Raw genomic sequence first — 12825 nt, 5'->3', positions numbered from 1 at the left:
AAGGCGGCGCATTGCTGGTGTTGCGTTGCTAGCGCGATGCAGCTCCAGCAAAGCTTGGGGGAGCCCTATCCTGTAAATGCTGTGTCAATCCTTACGCCTGCTTCAAGCAGGCACAGGGTTTTGACGCAGCATGGGCTCAAAAGTGACTGAGTGAAATCTTGTAGATTTCACTCAGCCACTTTTAGGAGGCGTTCCTGCACCGGAACGCCCCCCCCCCCCCTGTGCAGGAAAGCCTACTTCTCCCAGATGCGTCACGTTGTAAATACCCCGCAGCATGGTGCTGGCTTTGCGCCGCCGCTGCATCACAAAAGTGACGCAACCGTGGCGTAAAAGAGGCGGAAGGGGCTTGTAAATCTGTCCCCCAGTCTCTGGAATCGCTGGACACAACAAACGGCGACTGCTTTTAATTTGCAAAGGCTGATGTGGCAGTCAATAAAACAGCCGGAAATATTGAAATGCGCGGAGACTCAAATAGACCACGCCCGTTACAAACTTCAAAATGGAAAATCAATGGTCGATATTTGGTCTTATTTACGCTTTTCCTTCATTAGAACATTTCCAGCTAAAGCCTCAGCAAAGGGAAACCCCATTAAATCCACCTGTAACGGGGGTCGAACAAGCTCTATGTACAAGGGACGGTTCCCAACAAAGTAGCAAGAGCGTTACACAAGCGATCAAATCAAAACTCCGGTCTTGCCAGAAAACATTCATTGAAATGTTTGACAAAAACATACAAACAGGAGATCTGGAAGAAAAAAAGAGCTTCTCACGAGGATTTATGGTTGAAACTACATTATGACTGCAAAACAAACAATATTAAAACCTTTTGGGGAACCATTAATGACCTGGAGAATGGTAGTCGGAGGGCAGATTGTGCCAGTAGCTCGGAATCTAGTTGGGGCATTTTTATCTCAGGTCTGTACGGGGCCCACCCTGAAACCTACACTGAGAACACTTTCCAACAGAGGATCATAACCACTTCAAGTGACTTAAAGTATCATAATATGGGGAGTGAAAGTCCTTATAAAGAAAGGCGATTACAAATAGACGCAGTAAATGAGGCCATGATAATAGCAACCATAGATGGAATTAGATCTAATGGCGCGCCCGGCCCTAGTGGTATCCCCAATGCTGTCTTGAAAGCCAAGAGTACCGACGCCATCCTTCAAAGGCGTGATTAGGCCCAGAGAACACAGCATCAGAATCCAAAGAGAGACAGGCCGGGCCTCGCTGCAACGCACTCAGATCAGCAACGCAGGTCGCGTTGTACAGGGTGAAGACTAGAGCAGGCCGGAGGGGGCCTTCATACAGTGCTTAATTTGAGCCCGTGCTTTCAGGTGCTCAGAATCGGCACTTAATTGGTTTCCAGTGCTCGGCACCGGACCCTAATTGTTAACACCATCCTTAGAACAATCTACCACATGGTGGTGCTGCTCATCTAATTCAGAGATGAGCAGAACAACGGTTGTTTAGGAATACAATATGTGATATGATATGATAGGAAGAAAAATTTGTACAGCGCACGTTCACCAGCGGCTTCTTGGCGCTTTGGACAGACAGAGGAGGGAACTGCCGACTGATAACCTTAGTTATTTAATGACTAATCGAAGGCTTGAGAAAATAACCAAGTCTTCAACGCCTTCCTAAAAGAGTGGAGGGAAGGAATAAGACGGAGGCCAGATGGCAAAGAATTCCAGAAGAGGGGAGCTTGGGAGGCGAATCTGAGTCCACCTAATCTTTTCCGTTTAAAAGGGCATGGCAGCAGCAGATTGGAGCTCGAAGAGCGAAGGGCTCGGGAAGGGATATATCGGTGGAGACGAGAAGAAATAAAGGCTGGGCCTTGTTGGGCGAGGGCTTGGTGAATCAGGCAGCCCACCTTGAAGAGGCTGCGCTGGATCACAGGGAGCCAGTGCAAGCTCTTCAGGAGGGGCTTTGCCGAGCTTGTCCTAGGCTGTCGGAAGACCAGCCTGGCAGCTTGGTTCTGGATGAGTTGGAGCTGGTGGGGCTGGTGGGACTGATAGAGGGGAATCCCAGCATACAGCGCATTCCCATAATCAATACGGGAAACAACCAGCCCAAGCATAGTCTGAACCAGGGGCTCGTGAGTGAGGAACCTACTTATCTTCCTGATGCGGCAGAGGTGGAAGAAACAAGCCGAGCACACAGATTTAATTTGGGCTTTCATGGTCAGGTCCTCACTGATGGTGACTCCAAGACTCTTGACCGAGCTCACCGGGCAGGGGGCATTGCCCAGCGAGTGTGGCCAGAAGCCGGAGCTCCAAGGGTTGGCCGGGGGTCCAGTCAGCACAAGCTCGGCCTTTCCTGGGTTCAGTTTGAGTTGGTTTGCATTCATCCAGTTGCTGATGAATGACATGGTAGATTGAAAATGTTCAATAGAAATGGGGGAAGAATCAATATAAAATATGAGCTGGAGGTCATCCGCGTAGTTGAGGACGACCCCTGGTAGTTCCTGCAATCTGGAGATGAGAGGGGAAATGTAAAGGTTAAATAATAACGGGGAAAGAGAAGAGCCCTGAGGGACCCCACAGGTCAGGTTTTTAGCTTTAGATGTAAAAGGGCCAAGGCGAACACCTTGCTTGCGATCTTGTAAAAAGAAGGTGAGCCACCTCAGCGGGGTACCCCTGTTGCCGGCGCTTTCGACCCGCTGAAGAAGGATGGTATAGTCAACGGTGTCGAACGCTGCCGACAAAATATAATTACATTAAAATTGCTAACTACTACCTCCTCAGCCATTCCTTTAGCTTTGTGAATCTGGAATAAACTCAACTGTCGCATTTACATGCAAGAGAGATGGTAAGTTGTTGTTTTGGCAGCAATGACAAGGGTGATCGGTAGTGCAATCTGCAGAGGCCTCCTGGTCAGAGCCCTGGCACTTAATATTTTACAAATTAAGTACTGCCTTCATAGTGACACCACGAGCTGTACCCGCAAGGTACCCATGAGTCAAGGAAAAGACCAGAACCTGCATCTGTAGCCTCTGTGCAGGGAGGCGGTGGAGGCTGGTGAAAAGACATGACGAGAGGAGGCTGATAACAGTCGGTTCTCTGCTGTTCAAGATATACGCGGTGAGTCAGGAGTGCGTACGACTCTGTGCAAGCTCATGAGGAAAAACACTGCAGCGCGCTGAAGACAGGCCGGAGAAGCGTGCATAGTGTTCATGGAATTCATGTGAGAGAAGGTGCAGTTGGAGAGTTAACTCGTCGAGAAGCGCGACCTGGTCTGAGTGTTGGTTCAAGGATAGAGGCTGCGGGGAGGGATCCGCCGGAGAGGAGGGGCCTCCAGGGATGTCTGGATGTAGTGAAACGCGAAGGTCCGGGAGAGAGTGCGGCCTTAAACTCTTGCAGAGACCCTGCTCGCTTGGAAGGAGTCGCTGGGAAGGTAGGAGGGTGGAGGGCCAGTTGTGTTGTGCAATGGAGGTGTGGTAAATAAATAAATAATACCTCTATTTTTGACTGGATATAACAATAACAGATAGCTCAATAAATAAGAGTCAAGATTCGAGGTAGTAGGAGTTTGCAGGTTTAATACAGCATAAAGGACAGGAACAGGACAACCTGCACGGGCAAGATCTGGGATGGCTAGCCAACAGGGGGGCCCCGACAGCTGTCGGGCAGGATCTGGAATAAGCGCGCTAAAGGGATAACTTTTTTTAATAACAGTGCACAAGCATATATACTTAAACAAAATACATGGTATTCAATACAGTAGGCGTAGCAGTGGGCGGGGTTTGTAGCAGTCGCGAAAGATAAGGCTGAAATGGGTGTAACAAGAGGCGTGAACATAGACATGTGGTGTAGACGTAACGGAATATGTCATAAATGGGGCGGAAACATGGAGGGGGCTACCTAAGGAGCCGGGACCTCTAACCTAGTGGTGCGCGCAAACTGACAATGACGTGTTACTAGGGAGAAGCTGGGGGCTATGACTTCTGCGCTAGAAGGAGAGACTGAAGTCTGGAGAGTCAGAGCGACATGTACCTAAACACTATCTAGTATCTGGTGTTTAGAGAACATGTTGATAGAATCCAAAAGTTATCAGGGTAAAGGCTAACAGACACTAAGACTGGTGCATGCATTATTCTACATGTAGTGTGTGTTGAGGAATATTAAATGACCATTAATACAGTATTTCTCTTACATGGAGACGTAAAGGCTAGACGATGACTGAAACTATTGATGCGATTCAGTAGCTTAGGAATGCAGAGAAGGAGGACTGGACTGATAACTGGAATCATAACATACTCTTGGCAGACTGGCAGGCAGAGCCAGGCCGAGCCGGGCACTGTGAGGTAGGAAGTAAGTGAAGGGTCAGGGATACAGGTGGGGGCTGTATCGCTCCTCAGCGAGGGTTCAGGAGACAGGAGCTGAATCTGAGTCCGGGCCCTTTTGAGGCCTAGAAACGGGGACTTTATAATGAAATAACGTGCACACTGAGAAACGTGGCAACGTAGCTTTACATAGGCCTAATATTCGTTGTATTCACGAGAACTGGAAACTGGCATACTAGAGATGGACACAACTGTAATTGCGTCTTTAATCGATCATGGGGAATACATATGCATATTAATCATGCACATACAACATAGGATGGAGGACACGTAGGGACACAGAACATGGCAAAATTTACTTTTCCACATTCCCTCCTTGTCACTACGTTTCCATCAGGAAACATCAATATTCATGATACCATCTATCATTTCATACAGTATCATTTGCTCGTCTCGAATTTTCTTGGAACGGGATCTAGGACGGGACTTGGGACTAGGAATACAAGAGGTAGCACAAATGCCGCAAATCGCAGGGCCACATTGTATACAGAGGCAGCAACTGAATATGATCGCTACTGCAATACCTAGAAAGGACAATACTTTCCATCCCCAGGCAGAAATAATACTCCAAAACCAACCGGACCATGTCCAGGTGCCTGGATTCTGGTGCAACTGATGGGCAATTTTATGAAGTCTGGTTATAGCTGAATAAACAGACGGCGCGTTATTAGGAATGAAAATGCAGCAACTAGATCCGATGACTCTACATGCTCCTCCTCTATCGGCCAGTATGACGTCAAGAACGAGACGATTTTGGAGCACGACAAATCTCATAGCAGATTGCTCTTCGGTTAAGTTACCTAGAGCAGAGGCAGTCTCATTCACTACTGCTTCAAGGGTTCTGGTCAATCTACGTATTAACTTACTATTCTGGATAGGTCCTATAAAGAAGAAGAAACCTCTATTGAAATCTGTATACTGTTCTAGAGCAGTTTCAGTTTGATCGACAATCGGGGATTCAATCTCCCTTCTATGTCTAATGTGTACTAGATGTGTGTTTCTATGATAATCAGATGGGGCTAGAAAAACTGGTGGCAGTAGGAAGGCAATGTAACAGGTTCCCTCCCAATCGAGGGGCAGACGAACATATGCGGTCTGACCACAAACAAAATAAGAATGACGTGAAGCTTTGAAAATAGATTTCCCACTGTCACTATACTTGACAATAGTAGTACAATCACTATGTCCTACATGTATGGAACCATTATTTCTGACACATAATTCGCCTTTGACTGGTAATACTGAAATAGCAGGTAAGTCTGGAGTAGGATCAGACTGAACATTCAGGACCATGAATTTCGAAGAATAATTACCTAAATTATAAACTTCATTTTCTAGATCTAACCCTGTTCTGTGGGGAAGACCTTGCTTGTCTGGAAAACATGTACTGTTCAGAAGGGACATATCATTTGAAGATGACGTTAACGTGGACCAGGCTCCACATGAGCCATTATGTGAAAACGGATAAGGAAACAGTGGCAGAACTCCCTTCGGTGTCTGGAAAGGGGGGAGTCGACCACACACCCAACAATTAGTGGCATTGCTGGTCTGGTGTGAATAATGTAACATACGGATGAATGAATTGTTGCGCATAGCAAGACGATAGGATAGTTCGTGAGGAGGCAGATCACTAAACGTGTGCTCTACTGTAGCATTAGAATACTTATTTACATGAGAAATTGGAAAACATAAATGAAATGCATAGCTCGTGCAGGTAACCATCAAGCTGAGAAACAATATAAAACTTAGAAAAACGATACATCGGATAGAGTTTTGACTAACTCTCTCACTATGGGGGTCTATCTCATACATGTCAGATACCTGTCTAACCGTTTCACCTAGGGGAGGACTTAGACAATTAAACTGGCTGACTTATTTTACTAGACCGGAGCTTACTTTTATACTCCTGCTGTGGAGTTTTCTCTAACAGGGGAGGCTTGGTATCAATGTCATTTGCGGGACAGTCCTTAAGAATAGTATCTTGGCAGTCTTTAAAATCTTGACAATCCTTGGAAATGTTCTTGGAAACAGTTTTTAGTCGGAGTCCGTGAAATTTCTTGACGTGAGACAGATGCACCCACCCTTTCCTGCCTTCCAACTTGACGGCAGTGCGGGTGGTTAAAAGGACTAACTTCGGCTCCTTCCAGCGAGGCTCCAGCGGACTTGAACGATCAAAATTCCGGACAAGCACTAGACTTCCTGGAACGATTTCATGCGGTTTCACCTCGGTATTGTCTGGAAATGCGGCGGCAACCTGTGAACGACAAGAGTGTAGGGCAGACATCAAGGAAGCTAGGTAATCTGTCAGCATATTACTGGAAACATCTGTAATACTTTGGGGTCTGGGTGTACCCCACACGTTCGGGGGGCGGCCGAATACGACCTCATAAGGGGACAGACCTGATCTGGAATGTGCGACCATGCGCATATAGAACAGGGCAACTGGCAGGGCAACTAACCAGTCTACACCTTTCTCTTGACAGACTTTGGCAATACGGATTTTCAAGGTTTGATTATGTCTCTCTACGAGACCGGCTGCTTCTGGATGGCGTACACAATGGAACTTCCACTGGTACCCTAACAAAAGGGAAACATGCTTCATGAGTTCAGATGAGAATGGCTGGCCGTTATCAGAATACACGACCCTAGGGAGTCCATAACGGGGGAAGAATTCACGAACCAGCTGCTTGGCAGTGGTCGCGGCTGTGTAATCTGGGACTGGATATGCTTCTGTCCACCTGGACAAAGCGCATACAACTACAAGGACATACTTGAAACCTCGACATCGCTCCATCTGAATATAATCCATCTGGAGGACTTCAAAAGGGTGGTCAGGGGGCTGGAATCCACCTTGTTCCACCGGGACACTTTTACCTGGATTGAATTGACAACATATCATACAAGTACGGACTTTCTGCTTGGCTGCAGCTCGTAAATGCTTGTTAAACCAAATGTTCTGGATACTGTCTAACATGGCTTTTTCTCCTAAGTGTGCTGGACTATGTGCGGTATTGATAATGACTTGAACCATTGAGTCGGGGAGAAACCATGTGGCTCTACCCTTCGTCACCCATCCCTGATCTGTCTGGACCCCTCCTTGTTCGGACCATTTCTTGATTTCTTCGGGAGTAGCATGTAACTGGATATCTATGACATCTTGAGTAGGGTCCTTAACTGTCATACAAGTAGTCTGTTCTAGAGTGGATGTCGGTGTCTTGTTAACTGGTATGTCTGGTGTCTGTGCTGTAAGCTTGGCTGTTCGATCTGCTAGATCATTACCTTGAGAAATAATGTCAGTAACTTTCGTATGTGCTTTGCATTTCATGATAGCGATAGCTGTTGGTAAATGTATTGTATCTAACAGAGCTTGAATAAGGAGACCATGCTGAATCTTGGTTCCATGGGTAGTCATGAAACCTCTCTCCTGCCAGAGCACTCCGAAGTCGTGTACAACTCCGAATGCGTAGCGTGAATCTGTGTAAATATTAACTTTCAGGTTCTTGGCATGTATGCAGGCTTGAGTCAGAGCAACTAGCTCTGCTGCTTGAGCAGACAGGGTGTCAATACGGTGTGTTTCAATAACTTCAGTGTCAGTAGTCACTGCATACGCGGCTACTAGTTCTCCTGTACTCGTTCTCATACATGAACCATCCACATAAAGTGTCAGGTCGGGATCTGGTAATGGAATATCTGTCAGATCTTGTCTTGGCTTAGTCATAGTGTTAACAACTTCCACACAATCATGTGTGGCAGGATTCGAAGTAACTGACGGTAACAGTGTAGCAGGATTTAGAACGTTGCAGCGTCTGATTTCTATGTGTGGCTGGAACAGTGTCAATTCATAACCTGTCAAACGTGCAATTGTCAAGTGCTGAGTCTGTGTTCGGTTTAAAAGAACTTCCACGGAGTGTGGAACTTGTACTGTCAGGGAATGTCCTAATACTATGGAATCACTTTGTCTGATAGCTAGTGCTGTGGCTGCAACTGACTTGAGGCACGCAGGCAGAGCCTGGGCTACTGGATCTAGTGTGCTCGAAAAATAAGCACAGGGCTTGTACTGTCCGGCTTGATCTTGTGTGAGAACAGATAATGCTGTACCATTACGTTCTGTGACAAAAAGTGTAAAAGGCTTACTGTAGTTCGGTGTAGCTAGAACGGGAGCTTGGCATAAAGCTTTCTTTAATTCATTGAAACTAAGTGTATGTTCAGATGTCCAAGGGAGGACAGTCGATACGGCTGCCTCCTGTGTCGTTAACTGTATCAGTGGTTTGGCTAGAAATGCATACTGAGGAATCCATTGTCGACAATAAGAAGTGAGGCCGATAAAAGCACGTACCTCCTTCTGGGTCTTGGGCTGAGGAAGACTCGCTATTAACTGGATACGATCGGGTGTCAACTGCCTACCCCACTTGGACAGTAAGTGGCCTAAGTAGATCACTTGCTGGACACAGAATTGAAGCTTCGAAGGGGACACCTTGTGCCCCATCTCGGCTAGAAAATACAGGACTGTAAGTGATGCTCGCTCGCAAGCACGTTCAGAACGGGCTGTGATCAGTAGATCATCGACATACTGGAGCAGGGCAGTGTCAGTTGGCATGTGAATGTTGTCTAGTTGTCTCTTAAGTGCTTGACTGTAGATGCTAGGACTTTCTGTGAAACCTTGAGGAGCTCGTGTGAATTTATAGCTCCTTCCATTTAAACAGAATCCGAAAAGGTACTGGCTGTCTGGATGAATGGGGACACTGAAAAATGCGTTTTTGAGGTCTATGACTGTGAAAAATGTAGCCTCAGAATCAATGGCTGTCAATAGAGATGAGATATCTGGAACAACTGGGTACTGGGGAATGATACATTTATTGAGTTCTCGAAGGTCAATCAGTAATCGATATACTGGGGGTGCATTTGGATCAGTACGTTTCATGACTGGAATGATAGGAGAATTACATACATTGGAGTCAGTTTCTACAACTACTCCTTGAGCAATGAGCTCGTCAATAATTTTGGATAAGGCTGCTACAGCCTCAGGTGGCAATCTGTACTGTCTGATTCGTGGTAACACTACACCTTGCTTGAGAGTCACACGATGGGGTGTGATTTGCATAAAACCAACATCAGTTGGACCTTGTGCCCATAGATGCTGCGGAACATTAGACAATCTCGGATCAAAATCTCGTAAAACATAGTGACCCTTGAAGTCACGTAAAAACAAACGTATCCCCTCTGGGGAACAGCAAATAACTGCACCTAATTCTTTCAGTGTCTTAATACCTAACAAATTTTCTGGACATGACTTCGTAAGCAATAGATCAGTAGTTCGGGACAATGGACCTACTTCCAGAGTAACTGGCTTTGATATCTCGTTTACAATAGGCTTTCCTGAAAATCCAAGGGAAACATTTCTAGAGCCTGAGAGCGGAGCCCCTGGAACCTCGTCGTGACTAATAGTCGTCCTACTTGCCCCTGTATCAATCAGAAACTTTCTGTCTTTCCCTAATACTTGACTATGAACATAGGGACCTTCTTGATCTACAGGAATCTCGATGAGAGGCAAGCCTACCTCCCTCTCTAGGCTGTTTCATGAATACGCTTGATACTCTGGATACTCTGTCTGTGCATACTGGTACATCTGCTGTGTAACATGCTGAGTTGCAGCGATAGGCTGCGGTGCTGGAACTGTCTGTTGTGCATTCTGTGGCTGAGAAGTCTGTGAAACTTGTTCTTGTCTAGGCGGACGTGGTCTTTCTTTAGTTTTACCAGTGGCTATATTGTGTTTCAGAACTGCACACTCGTTTATAAAATGACCTGGCTGTTTACAATAATTGCATGTCCCTTTAACGGGAGCTGCAGGATGACTGGCTTGATTCGGACCCCTCTTCTGACTGTCTTGTGGAACAGATTGTGCAACTAGTACTTTCATTTTCGTGTCTTTCATACATCTTCTCTCGTGTTCTTGCTCTTCTCTGATTCTATTCTGGTGGTACTGGAGCATCTGGAGCATTTGGGACGGAGTATTAGCTTGCCAGGTACTCTCGACTTTCAAAACTCGATTTTTAACTTGTGGATTTGAATTCTCGACTAGTTTAGTAACAAAAAGATGAGGGTATGACTCACTACTCGTCTTCAAACCACTGTTTATTATAAAACATTTCTCAAATCTAGAATAAAAATCACTAGTGTCTTCGTCTTGTTTCTGTTTACAGGCTGAGATTGCATCCCAGTCTTCCTTTTTAGTGGCTAATAATCTAGGTAAAACTTGTATTAATAATTCTGGTAATTCTTTACATTTGTCTCCAAGACCGGTACCTGGTACTCGTATCTTATCTTCAGCTTCTAGAGCTGTCCAATCGATCTTTTTCTCTCCCACCTCCCAATCCTTTTCCTTGAGTTTTTCGTATATGCCCGCAGGCAACAGGACTTTTAGCATTTTAATAATATCTGGATACGTGTATTCTCCCATACGGAGCATGTCTTTTAATTCTCGGTGGAACCCTGCTGGATCTTTGTCGTGACAGGGAATTAATTTCTTCATCTCTAAGAGTTCCATCTTGGTAACTGGGGTGTAAACAAATACTCGTTGCATTTCACCATCTGGTGTCCTAACTGGGTGTACTTCTCGTAACGGATGCTGTCTGTCTATGTAAAACGGTTTACTTTCTGGAGGTGAGACATGAACAAAATGCGGATTCAGAAACGTTCTATATTTGTGGCGCTGTTCTAGAATGACACTAATTAAATCGGTACCTAAACCTTTCCATCTATACTGGAGTAGCTCGTTCAGGATATCATGTAACGGACCTGGATCAGAATGTTGACCCTCATACAGTGTAATGAGGTGTTGGATCATATACATACCCACCAGTCGCTGCTCGGCTGGGGGCAGTTTCAGAAACATTTGTGCCACTATTTCGTCTGGAAAAGTGGTAGAATCAGTAATCCATCGGACTGCTGATCGGGCTAGTTCTTGTTCATGCATGGTACTTAATTCACTATAACCGATTTGTGATTTCAGAATTTGATCGGTAGCTTGAAATACTTGTTCTAGAGAACCTTGTTCCGGTGCTGGAAGATGAAAGACTTTCTTGTGTTCTAGGCGTAAATGTCGGTCTGGAATTCTAGATTTACCCACATACGCTATTCTGGCGGGATTCTCGTCGTCTACCTCTTCAGTAGAAGAGTCATTTTCTTTCTCGCTTCCTAGAGCTTCTTTGCGTTGTTCGTGTAACCTTATTATTTCTTTACGTATTTTCTTGTACATACTCTCTATACTATTGAGTGTCTTGTGCTTACCCTCGGCTATATTATCACTCCACTTTGTCAGAATTTTCATTTCGGTCGGATCTTTAGTCGGGGAATCTTGTTCCCTAATTAAACAATTGATCAGAAACTTTAATAGCATAAACTGGATCTCAGCTTTTCTGAGAGACATGACTTCAGCAATACTTTCTGGATCTTGTCCTGTACGAATGAAACGATACATTCTGTCTAGATCTTCTTTCATATTCGGTAGGGTGACCAAATACTCGGACACCTGCCTTATACGTACGGAATATATAACCATACTATCCTCGCCTGGGACTGGATCATAACAGCATTCAGTAAGAAGTCGCCTGATTTCTGCAATAGTCTTATATTTGGGCGTACGCTGTAACGCACGTTCATGTTACTCGACTGCTCCTAAACGTCTACTTGGCGGCGGGCGGTAAATAAATAAATAATACCCTATTTTTGACTAGGCATATATCATAACAGATAGCTCAATAAATAAGAGTCAAGATTCGAGGTAGTAGGAGTTCTGCAGGTTTATTACAGCATAAGGACAGGAACAGGACAACCTGCATAGGAATAGGATGGCAGGGCCCAGCAGCTGCTGGGGCTGGATCTGGGATGAGCGCGCTGACTTTTAATAACAATACATGAGCATATATACATAACGCAAACACATAGCATTACATTGCAGTAGGCGTAGCAGTGGGTGGAGCAGAAGACGTGACGCGTAGCAGTCGCGAAAGATAAGGGGGAAAAGTAGGTGTAACTGGGCGTATACATAGACATGTGAAGCAAACGTAACAGGATATGTCATGTATGGGCGGAAACATTGGAGGGGGCTACCTAAGGAGCCGGGACCTCTAACCTGATGGTGCGCGCAAACTGGCAATGACGTGTTACTAGGAGAAGCTGGGGGCTATGAACTCTGTGCTAGGAGCAGAGACTAAAGTCTGGAGGGTCGGAGCGACATGTACCTAAACCCTATCTAGTATCTGATGTTTAGAGAACATGTTGATATAAACTAGGAGTTAGGAGGGGAAAGGCTAACAGACTCTAAGACTGGACCATGCATTATTCTACATGTAGTGCGTGATGAAGAATATGAAATGACCATTAAATGCAGTATTTCTCTAACGTGGAGACGTGAAGGCTAGACAATGACGGAAACTATTGATGCAGTTCAGTAGCTTGGGAATGCAGAGAAGGAGGAC

This window comes from Lissotriton helveticus, chromosome 1_1, assembly GCF_964261635.1.
Source record: "Lissotriton helveticus chromosome 1_1, aLisHel1.1, whole genome shotgun sequence".
NCBI classification, from domain to species: domain Eukaryota; kingdom Metazoa; phylum Chordata; class Amphibia; order Caudata; family Salamandridae; genus Lissotriton; species Lissotriton helveticus.
Note: the sequence above shows the minus strand (reverse complement) of the source record.